Here is a 13,323-nt window from a genome sequence, read left to right on the forward strand (position 1 = left end):
AGTCAGGCTTTTTAGTTCAAGCGGAATCAGTTTTCAACCCAAATAGTTACCCCATATACCTCAATATGTGAAAATCTCTTGTCAGGGCTTAGAGTGGGACAGGGTGAGCCTGTCTGGTAAGGATGATGGGAAGGGCCTCCCAGGGTGGTGGACTGTGCCTGGGAGGGAGGGCATTCCAGGTGGAGGGACAATGAGGACAAAGGAAAGGGATGGAGAAAACCTAGGGATCTTGAGAGGAATCAATATTTAGTGACTTTTAAATTGTACCCTGTGTCATTCCAGAAAGGGTTTAAGGTGCCTGGAATCAAGGAATGATTTGCCGTCCTTCCTGCCTGATGTCCAGTAACTTGAGAGCCATTGTTTCATATATTTTGTCCAGTTGTTTTGTTGTTTCAGACAAATGGGTAAATTCAGTCCCTATTACTCCATCTCTGTGAGAAACACAATTTCCCAGCTACTTTGCTGTTAATATTTAATGCACTTATCCTGTTTATTAGTTAGGTTAGACTCCTATAACAAACTCCAAAATGCATGAAAGCCCCAAGAGGATAGATGTTTATTCTTACTCCTCTTCAAATCTGAAAGGCAGATGCTTGTGATCAGCAGGCAGTTGTGCTCCAGGTGGTGATTCGGGGATCCAGGCTGACCGTCTTCAACACAGGACTTCCAGGATTGCTTCCCACTGCAGAAGGGGACAGAGCACTGAGGATCTCACAGGGAAAGTGGGTGATAGGCCAGGCCTTACCACTTCTGCTCACGTTCTATTGCCTAGAAGCAAACATGTGGCCACACCTGACTGCAGGGAAGCTGTGAAATGCTGTGTAGCTGTGTATCCAGGTGGAAGGGACAATGAGGGCTGTGGACAGCTAGCCAGTGTTTTTCTTAGACTGCCTGACTGAAGAGCTAGTCCAGGGTGATCCTGGTACTCCTTCCCCCTGGGGTTTTGGTGGAGATCGTGATGTGCAGATCTCAAGGCCAGTGACCTTTCAGGTCCTGGAATCATGAAGGGCAAAAATTCACAGATGAAGAATGCATCAGAGCTGTAAGCATCCATAATGATCATCTAGTTGTACATCTTCCATTTCACAGACACGTAAATGATAAATAGAGGCCACGAGACGCGGTTTGACTTACCCAAAGTCACATAATTACTTAATTAGCATTCTTGTCTGGATAACTTCAGTGTCTCCATTTTGGCCTCTATGCTTTTAAACTTGTTTCCTTAGGAGTCTATTCTCAAAACAGCGAACAGAATTAGCCTTTTAAGTCAGATCAAGAAAATTGCATACCAATGTTCTTCATGAATACAGACACAAAAATCCTTAGCAAAATCTTAGCAAATCAAATCCAGCATTATATAAATAAGTTTGTCTTTATATTTGAAAAGTATTCAATGTAATTCTTCTCATTAATGGAATAAAGGAGGAAAAAATAGCAATAAGATTCTTAATAGGTGTAGTGGAAGGACTTGACCAATTCAACACTTGTTTGTGATAAAATCACTCAGCAAACCCGCAGTAGAAGGGGACTCCTTTGATAAGAGCCACGTACACAAGATGTGCAACTCACATCACACTTAGTGTGAAATGTTCAGTACTTTCACCCTAAAATGAGAAAGAATGCAAGGATGTTCACTTTCATTACTAATATTCAGCGCACTACTTCACACCCACTAGAACAGCCAAAGTTAAATAGATCCACAACATCAAATGTTGGAAAGAATATGAAGCAACTGAAACTCTCATACATTGCTGGTGGGCATGTAAAATGGTCAACCACTTTGTTAAACTATTTGTCAGTTTCTTAAACAATTTAACAAATGCTTATTCTATGACCCAGCAATTCAACTCCTAGGTTGTCCAAGAGAATTGAAGACATATATCTATGAAGAGACTTGTACAAGAATGGTTTGGGCAGCTTTATTCATGATAGACAAAGATTGGAAACAACTCAAATGCCCATCAACAGGAAAACTGATAAATTATAATATACACATGTAATGGAATACTACTCAATAAAAAGAAAAAACAAAACATGAACTACCACTGCATGCAGCAATGTGGACAAATCTTATCATTATGAGGAGTGAAATAAACCAGAAACAAAAGAGAACGCAGTTTATGATCGCATTTTTTAAAGTTCAAGATCAGGCAAAAATAATCTATGATATTATAAATCAGAACATTGGTTGCCTTTGGCCATGAGTGAGAACTGGGGGGATTGGTCATTAACTGGAAGGAAGCACAAGAGAACTTTCTGGAGTGATGGAAATGTTCGATATCTTGATTGGGATGTTGGTTAGCGGGGTGTATACATTTGTGAAAAATCAATTATATGTTTAAGATCTGTGAACTTTACCTGTAAAGTTTATCTTAAGACCACACACACACACACACACACACACACACACACACACGCACACACGGGGGGTTGAGTCACCCTGAACGCTAACTGCAGAGACTCTCAGTCTGAACCCCTGCTCAGCTCTCAGAACATTGACAGCTGGGTCCTCAGCCTGCCTGCACACAGGAGACTAGAAGAAATGTTTCTGTTGAATTGGACTATCTCAGTAGGAAAGAATCAAAGATATGGACAGCAGAGGTAACTCAACCCGGGGCCCGCCAGGGTCACCCTAGAGCAAGTCATCAAACACCACTCAAATGTGCAGAATTTCCAACCAGCTCTTACATCCCCCACTGCTTATCATGAGCACTCAGCTACAGATACCTAAAACTCTAAGGAGAGCTCCTAATGTGGAAGAGAGAGAGACTAAAACAAATAGAAAACAATCACTGAAAAGCAACTGGAGAAAACAAAAGCCATGCAGGGAAAGAAAAGGGGAAAATGACAACACTATCTTCGCAGAGACAGGAGAAGATCCATGGAACACACACATGCATGCACACGATTAGAGAATTCTATATAATATTATAGAAGGAAAATATATGCAATTCAGAGAACAAAGGAGCTATTGGAAACTGAAAACATGATAGCAGAAAGGAAAACCAAAGAGAAGGACAGGAAGATGTTAGCTAACACGGAAGAAATCTCTGAGAAAGCAGAGATGACGAACAGGAAAGCATAGATAAGAAAAAAATAGATTTCCAGTTTAGGAGACCTAATATTTGGTTAGCAGGAGTTTCTGAAAGAAAGGACAGAGAAAATGAGGAGTGGTAGAACTCTCAAGGAATAACTCAAGACAAATTTTCAGACCCAGAGGGCATAAGTTACAGGTTGAAAGGACCCACTAAGTGACTCTCACAATGAATGAAAATAGACCCACACTAAGGCACATTAATGTGAAATTTCAGAAATAGCAGAACACAGGAGGCAAAAGTAAGATTTACAAGCTTTTAAGGAGAAAAATGAATAAATGGAAAGGGTATAAAACGTCTTCAGACTTCTCAATAACAACACTTAAAGTCAGAAGGTGGTGGGGTGGTAACTTCAAAGCTTTGAAGGAAATGACCTCCAACCTGGAATTCTATACCCAGCCAAACTATCGAGAAAGTATGCAAGTACTTAATGAGAGTCTCTTAGTAAAGACATTTCAGCCATGCAAATGCTCCACCAAAATAAGAAAATTAATCACGAAAGAGGAAGACAAGGATACAAGATGCAATATGGGGTGCATGTGGGAGGGAGGGAGGGAGGTAAAGGGAATTCCCCTGAGAAGATTCTTTTTTTGTGTGTGAGGAAGATCAGCCCTGAGCTAACATCTGTTGCCAATCCTCCTCTTTTTGCTGAGGAAGACTGGCCCTGGGCTAACATCCATGCCCATCTTCCTCTACTTTATATGGGACGCTGCCACAGCATGGTTTGATAAGTGGTGCATTGGTCTGTGCCCAGGATCCAAACCTGCCAACCCTGGGCTGCCAAAGAGGAGTGAGCGCACTTAACTGCTGCACCACCGGGCTGGCCCCCCCAAGAGCATTGTAAAGGGAGGATGGCCAGCTGCAGAGGGAGACGAGTCTCCACTGGAGCAGTATGACTCAGGAGATAATTGGTCAAATGCTATCAGTACCATTGTTTCATGTTTCTAAACCTACAGACAGAAGGCCCAGGTTCTCATGGGTACTCGTCTTTACCGTATGCCCCCCAGTTCCTGCTCTTCTCTCTGTGTCCTGAGACCAGTCCACCCATGTGTGTGTCCCTCTGCCTTGCTCCCAGAGCTACAGGGAGGTCTTGGTGGGCTTAGAGGGAGACTGTCCAGATGGGCAATCCCCAAGAGCAGATTCCTGGTCTGGAGGGGGCCTTCAAGTGCCCCAGTTCTGTGAATGCTGTTTTTCCCTTCCCTGCTGGTGTCTCCAGAAAGGGCTCTTAAAACTCACAGGGAAACGGAGGCCGGACTGGAACCAAAGCCTTCCCTGGGAACCTTCATCTTGCAGTGGCAACACCACCCTTTCTTACACAGTCACGTTTGCCTGTGCTGCTCAGTGTTCTAGAACGAAGCTATGCCTGATAGACAGATACGTACATAGTTGGTGAGACTAAGGAAAGGCAAGGGGATGGTTAAAATTTGGAACAGTGGTTTCTGGGCTGGGGGAGGGGGAGGACGTGGTAGAGGTGGACCCAGAGAAGCTTCTAATGTGCTGTCCACGTTGTACTTCTCAACCCGGGTGGTGGGTGCACAGGTGTGTAAACATTATTCCTCAAATTGGGCATACACATTTTATACACTCCTCTGTGTGCATTAGATATTTCAAAATAAGAAATCTTCATTTTAATGAGGGAACGCCCTCCGTGGGGGCCTGGCACAGAGCAGGGGCTCTGGTGAGGGCCACCGGGTTTCTCCTCTCCTGGGCTTATCCTCCTGGGCTCGACACTGTTTTTAGCAACTGCCAACTTCTTCCTCAATTCCATCCAACAAAGCCCCATCAGCACTCAGCGTGCCTGGCCCCCGCTGGGTGCTGAGGATTCCTTGCTGGGTAGAAGCCCCTTCCTGTCTGGGGTGAGGGTGCAGGTCTGTAAACAGACGAACACGGTGCAGGGAGTTCCACCCTCGACCTTCGTGAGCGTGGAGAGCGAGGCTTTCCAGTGCTGCAGGAAGAGCCCACATCCAGGCTGAATTTACTGCCTGCTGAGGCGGAGGGCTGCCGTGCTTGCAGGCTGTCTCTCAGGGCAAAGCAGGTTGCTCCTCTGGGGGCATGGTGTTTGGGATGGGCCACCTTTCAGGAGTGAGAGTATTTAGGGATTGGCTGACTTCAGCTGGAGATGAAGGGGTCGTATGAAGGCAGAAGGGACAGAGTTTGGTGACTGAAGTCTAGAGCGATGCCCAGGTTTCTACCTGGGGGGACCTGATGGAGAGAGGGGCCCTTTCCAGAACCAGAGAACCCGGAAGGAAGAGCAAGTTCGGGGGCAGATGGCGCATCCAGTTTTAAACACCTCAACTGTGAGGTCTCTGCAGGATGTACGTCCAGGGGAGCTCTGCAGGGGGCGTTTAGCTAACCAGATCCGGTGCTCAGAAGAGGGGTTGAGGAGAGAGGAGACAGAGAGATGGGAGCCGGGCACGTTCCTGAGGTCACCCGGGGAAAGCGGGCAGAGTAAGAAGAAGCAGGTGGAAGTCTCTGACATTAAAGGGCAGGCGAGGGCTGGCCCCGTGGCTTAGCGGTTAAGTGTGCACACTCCGCTACTGGCGGCCCGGGTTCGGATCCCGGGCGCGCACCGACGCACCGCTTCTCTGGCCATGCTGAGGCGGCGTCCCACATACAGCAACTAGAAGGATGTGCAACTATGACATACAACTATCTACTGGGGCTTTGGGGGGAGAAAAAGGAGGAGGATTGGCAATAGATGTTAGCTCAGAGCCGGTCTTCCTCAGCAAAAAGAGGAGGATTAGCACGGATGTTAGCTCAGGGCTGATCTTCCTCACACACACACACACACACACACACACACACACACAAGACAAAACAAAAAAATGGGCAGGCAAGAGAGAAGGAGCTTTCAAAGGACACTGAAGTAGAAGCCAGAGAAATAGGAAGAGAATCAGCAAGGAATTGTGCTGCAGGCTCAAGGGATGAGAAACTTGTAGAGGAGAGCACTGTGGATGCCACAGCAAGATCAGGTGAGGACGGAGCCACGCGCAGGACGAGCAAAACCAAAGCCCAGGCGGACTCTGCTCCTCTGCCGGTCCGACAGCCAATCTCTCTGTCTTGGGTCCGGTCCCCTGGAGGCGGAGCCTGAGATGGGTCTTTATGGAGGTGATTCGTGGAGGGAGCGTTCCAGGAGACGCGGTGTGAGGGGGAGGAGAGAGCAGGTGAAGAAAACTAAGCCAGAGTAGGGTCTCGGCCAGAGTGGCTTCAGCCTGACCCACGGGGAGCTCTGGAGCATGACCAGAACCTCGCGGGTCACCCCACCCGAGGCAGGGGCCATTTTGTACCTCCTCCTCTCCCCCCATCTCCCAGATCCTAAACCTTTTGTCTGAACATTCCCTTGACCTTGTTCTGAAAATGGGCTCTCCCTTGTCCTTCACAGTCAGCATCACTCTCTCTAACACTCCTCCCCTTACAATCCTCGGTGATTTCCATTTCCAGGTGGGTGATCCCTCCAAAACCCTGGCCTGCTCTCCTCTGATGATCTTGACCTCCAATCCACCCCAGCCACCCACTCCCATGGCCACACGCTAGACTGTGTGACCCATGACCGAGAGTTCTACCTGCACCCTGAACACAGTTCCCAGCACCCACTCAGCAGTCACCACCTCCTATCTTTCCAGTTGACTTCCTCTGGTGTCCTCCCTCAACGATTCTTCAACTGCTGGGATTGGCCATCAGCTGACCCTACCACATTTTACTGTTCATCAGCCCCTCTTGTCCTCGCTCTCCCCTGCCAGCTGTTATGGCAGGCACCCAACATTGTTGGCAACAGCTGCCTATTCCCCCAAGTCTTCTCTTCCTGAGACCAATGCCCTCGGTTGTCCCCCCAGCATGTGGACCACAGATTGGCCGTTGTTTGCATCTTTGTCTTGTGCTTCTGTCCATGTCTTCTTTCCTGTGGACCGTATGTTCTCTGAGAGCAGGGATGTGTTTCCTGCATCTCTGTCTCCTGTTGCCCAGTGTGGGGCTAAGCTTAGTGTTGGTGGTCAGTGAAGGTTTGTGGAATGGATGAATGGATGAATGGATGGTGGATGAATGGATGGAAGGCAGGAGGGATGGATGGATGGATGGATAGGTAGATGGATGGATGAATGGATGATGGTGGATAGACGGAGGGATGCTTGATGAATTCCTCCCTTGTTCCCAGCCCAGTCCTAGAATATGCTGCTTTTTCTCAAAAACAAGGTGCCACAGAGTCCCTGGTGATGATGGGGCAAAGGAATAGACGGTGCATATTTCATACCCACTTCAGATCCAGAACCAGGCCTCACAGAGACTCAGGGGGGATCTGTTGGCTGATGAAGGGGACTGGGGCTGGGGGTTGGGGGAGAGAAGGCAGCTCTAACCACTTTTCCAGGCTTCAGACAGTCGCCCCCCCCCACCAGCAATGTTTTTGAGGCTCAGGTGTTGTGGTCCCAAGGGGATGGGGGCTGGCCTGGAGACTCCTCCCCCAGGTGTGTAGCTGTGGTGGGGACATGGGGACCTCTTTCCTGCCTTCCCCTGGTCCCCTGCTCCGGTGCCTTTCATCCTCTCTGGGGCCTCCTGCGCTGGCAGACCCAGGGAGCACCTCACCGAGGCACCTGGACCTTCGCTCAGCACCTCACCCCTACACAAGGACGATTAAGTTGTCCATTATAAACTCCTACTTAATAATTCCGACATGAAACTCCCACCAGGCTGAAACTTGGCACAGAACGGCAATTACTGAAAACACATTTTTAAAAAGTTGACGTTTTTGTAAGAGTTCATCCTCCTCCACACTCCAGCCTCCCCCAAAGCGACATGCACTTAGGTAGTTTTGTGTGACTCTAGCTCTGTGACACAAAGGTGCAGTTAAACTGGCTCTGGGCCCAGCGCCCTTGCTGGGGCGTAGGCAGCGGCCAGGCCCACCTTGCCACCAGGTCTCTGGTGTGAACCTGTGCTTAGTGCCCGCTGGCGCTGCCCCCCGGGGAGCCTAACGTTTTATTAAGCAGCCCAGTTCCCAAGGCCCTGTCTCAATGAGCTGCGGAACTTGGGGAAAAGGACTTTTTCTCCCTGATGTCACGAGAGGCCTCTTTTCTGATGACAAGAGAGACACGTGAATGACTCCAGGAAGTTCACACCACTTCCCGGGACTGAACAGCCATCGCCTGAAGGGGGACAGCACAGCTGTTCTGCTCACAAGGAGGGAGGGAGAACCTGGGTTGGGTGGGTGTCTGGCGTTCTGCGAGGAAGGGTCCTGTCGGGAGGGACTGGCCCCCATTTACAGAGGAGGAAATGAAGATTTAGAAGTGAGGTCATTCGTCCAAGGTCAAACAACGAGACAGCGGCAGAGCCAGGATTCGAACCCACGTTGGCTGATCTTACCCAGGACGTGAGGCTGCACGACAGTGGTGCTTCTCCTTCGTCTAGTCCTGCCCCTCCCAACCCCAATTCTCAGGTTGGTTTCTATGGTATTTGCCATAAAGACAGCGGTTCATCATTCACTAAACAAATACTGCTGAGCACTCACATGTGTCAGACGCTGCTTCAGGGGCTGGGGACACAGCAATGAACAAGACAACCAGAGTCTCCGTCCTGGGGGCTCCTGGTCCAGGGCAAGTGCACTGGAAAAACGCAAATTATTCTGCTAAGCGGTCACCAGTCGGTGTTGACAGTTGTGTTGTCTCAGGGCTGAGAGACTTGGCCTCCCTAAGCGTGGGTCCTGGACCAGGTATTAGAAGAGAGTGTTTTCCGCTTGCGACTTGAGTCTTCCTCTCTAAACGGAGCCGCCTGCCTCCCAGGACTGCTGAGGACCCTACGAGGGGCGCAGGTCAATGCCGTTTATTAACAGTGATCATGAACTGCCTTTGGAGCAGTCCTTCCAGTGCAGATGTAACTCTAACTCTAGTGCGCCATTGGCCCCCCAGGAACCCCCTCCCGACCCCAAGCCCCTCCCTTCCCATTAGCGGTAATCAGGAATCACTAGTCTATTTTTTGTCGTTATCACTCCTTTGCATTTCTTTATAGTCTTACAGTAATGATTGCACTCCTAAACAATATGGTTTGGTTTGCAGTTTGTATAAATGGAATCATACTGCATGTATTCTTTGTGCCCTTTTTCTCCTCCATCAATGTCACGTTGACGAGACTCACCCGTGTTCTGAGTAGCTCGGGCTTCTGTGTTCTCAGGGCAGTACAGTATTCCATTGTGAGGATACACTGCCCCTCCTTTATCCGGTCTACTGAAGGTGGCCACCTGGCAGTTGTCGACAATGCTGCTAAGAACAGGTGTGCACGAGCTTGCATTTCTTTGGAGTGTTTGCCCAGGAGTGGAATTGCTGGGTCATGCAGCTGCATTTCTTCAGCTCTAGTAGGTGAGTCCGCACTGTTTTCCATACGCCCGTGGGCAGAGAGTGGTGCAACTGAGGGTCCAAGTTATGGCCAACCCTTGACATCCTCGGGCCAGCCCCGCCCGGGGTTCTGTAGAGCACCTCGCTGCAGGTTAGACTGTGTGTGCCTGACTATTAATGCGATTCAGCACTGTTTCCTCTATATCAGCCATTCAGATTTCCTCTTTTGTGAAGTTCCTGCTCAAGGTCTTTCACCCACTTTTCTATTCATGTTTTTACCTTTTCTCATTGATTTATTGAAGCTTTTTATATATTCTAGACACTAGTGATTCTTTAGCTTTATGTGTTGCAAATATCTTCTCTTGTCCTGTGGCTCAGCTTTACTCTTTTAACAGTGTCTTTTGATGTACAGACAGTTTAACATGCTTGAAATTATCAGTATTTTCCTTTGATTGTTACTGCTTTTTGTGTGTTTCTTAAGAAATCCTTTCCTACTTCAAGACCATGAATATATTCTATGTTATCTTCCAAATGCTTTATAGCTTTGCCTTTCACGATTGAGTCTTTAATCCACCTGGAATTGATTTTTGAGGATGGTTTTAGGTAGGAGCACAATTTCACTTTTGCCCTCATAAATAGCCTGTTGTCCCAGCACCATCTAGTGAGAAGTCCGTTCTCTCCCCACTGCTGCGCCACGCCACCTTTGTCCCAGGTCAAGTGTCTGTGTAGACAAGGGTCTGTTCCTGGGGTTTTTATTCTGTTCCACACGTTTATGAGTCTTCCCTGAGCTGGTCCCACCCTGTCTTATGAAGGTTCATCATACGCCCTGATAGCTGATGGAGCATGTCCTCCCACCCTTCATCACTCCGTGTTTTATCTCTTCTGGTGTCTTGCAAATGTCACCCTCAGTGAGGCCCACCCAGGCCCTCTGCTAGTTGTGCAAACTGGCCCCCCGCAGGCCCCCTGCAGCCCTGGTGCCCCCACCCTGCTCTGCTCTTAGTCTCCCAACAGCATTTATTCCCTTCCCCACCCTGGGAAATTTGCTTCTTATGTTTGGTGTTCGTCATGTGTCTCCCCTGCCAGAACGAACGCTGCCCAAGGTGGGATCTTTTGTTAATTTTATTCTCTGATGCACTCGAGTACCCGGGGTAGTAAATGTTTGTTGAAGTGAATTTGTATTTCCATATAAATCTTAGAATCAGTATTTTAAGTTCCACAAAAACTTGATTGGGATTTGGATAGAAATTTCTTTGGTCATATAAATCACTTTGGAAAGAACTAATAAATCTGGGGAGAATCTATGTGGAGTCTTCTAGTCCATGAACATGGTGTCTCCATTTGTTTAGACTCTCTTTAATGTCTCTCATAATATTTTATAATTTTCCTTATAGCAATCTTGTACATTATTCCTAGATTTTTAATATTTTTGATGTTGATATAAATAATGTCTATTTATGACATTTTATTTTTCCAACATTGTTGCTAATATGCAGAAATAAAGTTGATCTTGCACATAGATTTTGAATCCAACGACTTTGCTGAACTCTCTATTAATTATCATAATTTCTCTGTAGATTCTTACACTCTCTTGCACGCACAGCCATATCACCTGTGAATAAAGTCAGTTTTGTTTCTTTCTTTAAAACTTTGCCTGACTCACAGCGCCGTCTGCCCCATCCAGATTGACATTGAATAGCAGGGCCAACGAGCATGTGTCTTCTTGCCAGTCTCAAGGGGACGCTTTCAACTTTTCTCCATTAGCTTGGATTACTGCTGGAGGTTGTTGTAGATAGCCCTTATCAGATTTACAGTGTTCCCTTCTCTTCCTAAATAGCCACGCATTGTCTTGAGAACAGAAATAGAATTTTATCCAATGCTTCTTCTGCATTTTTTGAGATGGTCACATGAGTGGGATCCTTTGACAAGTTAATGTGTGAGCTTTCACCACATGCCCGAGAGTGCTTGTGGTTTGGGGGAGAGGAGCACACTTCACTCCTGGAAGGGAAGGAGCCAGAGGAGCGAATACCCCACACTCACCTCCTTCTGCTCTCCGTCCTCCTGCCGGGTCCTCCTGGCTCTGGGTTTTCTCAGATTTGGTATTAGTTTCCTTGGCATCCACTAGCCATAAGGCCAGACTAACAGCCAAAGTTGTTTACATCTCCCCTGCGACCCAGAGCCCACACTCTGAACCACCTTCTTATGTAGCTCTCACACCAAGCCGACATTTCCCAAGCCAATATCACCCCAGGGCCGGGTCCCAGACAGCCAGAGATGGCCCCTCTGCCCCAGAGCCTGCTGGAGTTACTCACACTGGCCAATCCTAAGCAGCACCCCCGCCCTGCCTTTTTTTTTGTGAACCCCCCTCCCAAAAATGCTGTGGCCAAGGCCTTCCCCTCGCTCCTCTCTGCCTCCTGATCAACTCTGGGGCTTCCCCATGGCCCTGCAGGGGCCTCTCATTTCTGGAGGTCTGTGATTAACATTAAACTTTTCCTTCAATGGCATTGACCGCTCCGTGTCATCACTGAGTCACCTTTATAAATCAAGACATGGGCACAAAACGTCCCTTTGGCCTCCTGACCTGAAGGTGCGGGGCAATAGCGTATGGGGGCCGTGAGTGCGTCCTGCGGTGCCCAGTGCTACAAGTTCGCGGTGGCGGGTGGTGGGGGGAGAGGACGTGAATGTTGGAGCTGGAGCCTGTCTGTGGACTATGCCAGAGCCCTCAGACGTGTGCACCTGTGAGCAGAGCTTTCAACACTTGTCAACACCCAGTCAGGGAGGAAACGCTGTTGATAATGTGTTGTACACAGCTATAAATGTGCACCAAGCGTTGTTCCTTTTTTTAAGAATGGGAATCTTATGAAATAGAATTGATCAGGACTCCTGCAGTTTAGGCGCAAGAAACTTTAGCCACACTGCAGACAGTACATGCATTGGGTGAGGAGCCACATTCTCCGCATTCTAACGATAAAGGAGAAAAACCCATTTCAATCAACCGTGCTGGGAGAAAGACAGCTGCGTTTCTATCCCTTCTATCGAGCACGACATGAAACGGTCATACACTGAGATGGCTAGAAAACGTGTGGCCAAAAAATGCAGGAAAACAGGATTATGGAGGTGCATCAGGCAGCTAATCAATGAGAATGTTATGTTGTTTTCCACATTTTGTATGTTTGTGGTATTCGTCAGATTTTTAAAATTTGTAATTTGTTTTAATTTCTTTCTCACTTTGAATAAACGTTCACTTTCACATCTAATTTTGTTTCTGTAAGTTTGTTTTCTTTTCTTTGTAGACAGCTGACAACCATAGAAGCTCAGGCTCCACGAAACCCGGATCCACCTTGCCCACGGCCCTGTGCCGCCCCCGCCCGCTGGGACTAGGTGGTGTGGCGCTGTCGAGGTGGAGGAGACCCGGGAAGTGACTGTCACTGTTGAGGCCTTGGGGTCATCCTGGGACGGGGAGTGGCACACTGCCAGGTTGCTGACAGAATCCCCTAGAACCTTGCCTGAAGGTGGCCCTTTGGTGGTTAGCGTAGCACCTGGCACATGGTGAGCCTTCAGCAACCGAGAACTCCCAACCCTGTCACCATGAAGTGGGTTGCTGGTGCTCCCACCCAGTGACCCATGTATTCATTCACTCATTCATTCATTCAGGAAACGTTTGCTGAGCCCTCACCAGGTGTCAGGCCCGTGCTGGATGCGCTGGATGCGGGGGACACGCAGAGCTGAGCTGGAGGAATGCTGTGCCTGAGACGCCCTGTCGGGGAGGGAGTGAGAGATGGGGAAAAGGACAGTCTGGGCTCCCGAGCATTGGTTCTGTTTTGCCCCCAGGGGACAGCTGGCCACGCCTGGAGGTAAGTTGGTTGGTGCAGTCGGGTGGGGGGCAGGCTACCAACTTCTGGGGGGTGGAGGCCAGG

Source organism: Diceros bicornis, chromosome 8, assembly GCF_020826845.1.
Source record: "Diceros bicornis minor isolate mBicDic1 chromosome 8, mDicBic1.mat.cur, whole genome shotgun sequence".
NCBI lineage: Eukaryota > Metazoa > Chordata > Mammalia > Perissodactyla > Rhinocerotidae > Diceros > Diceros bicornis.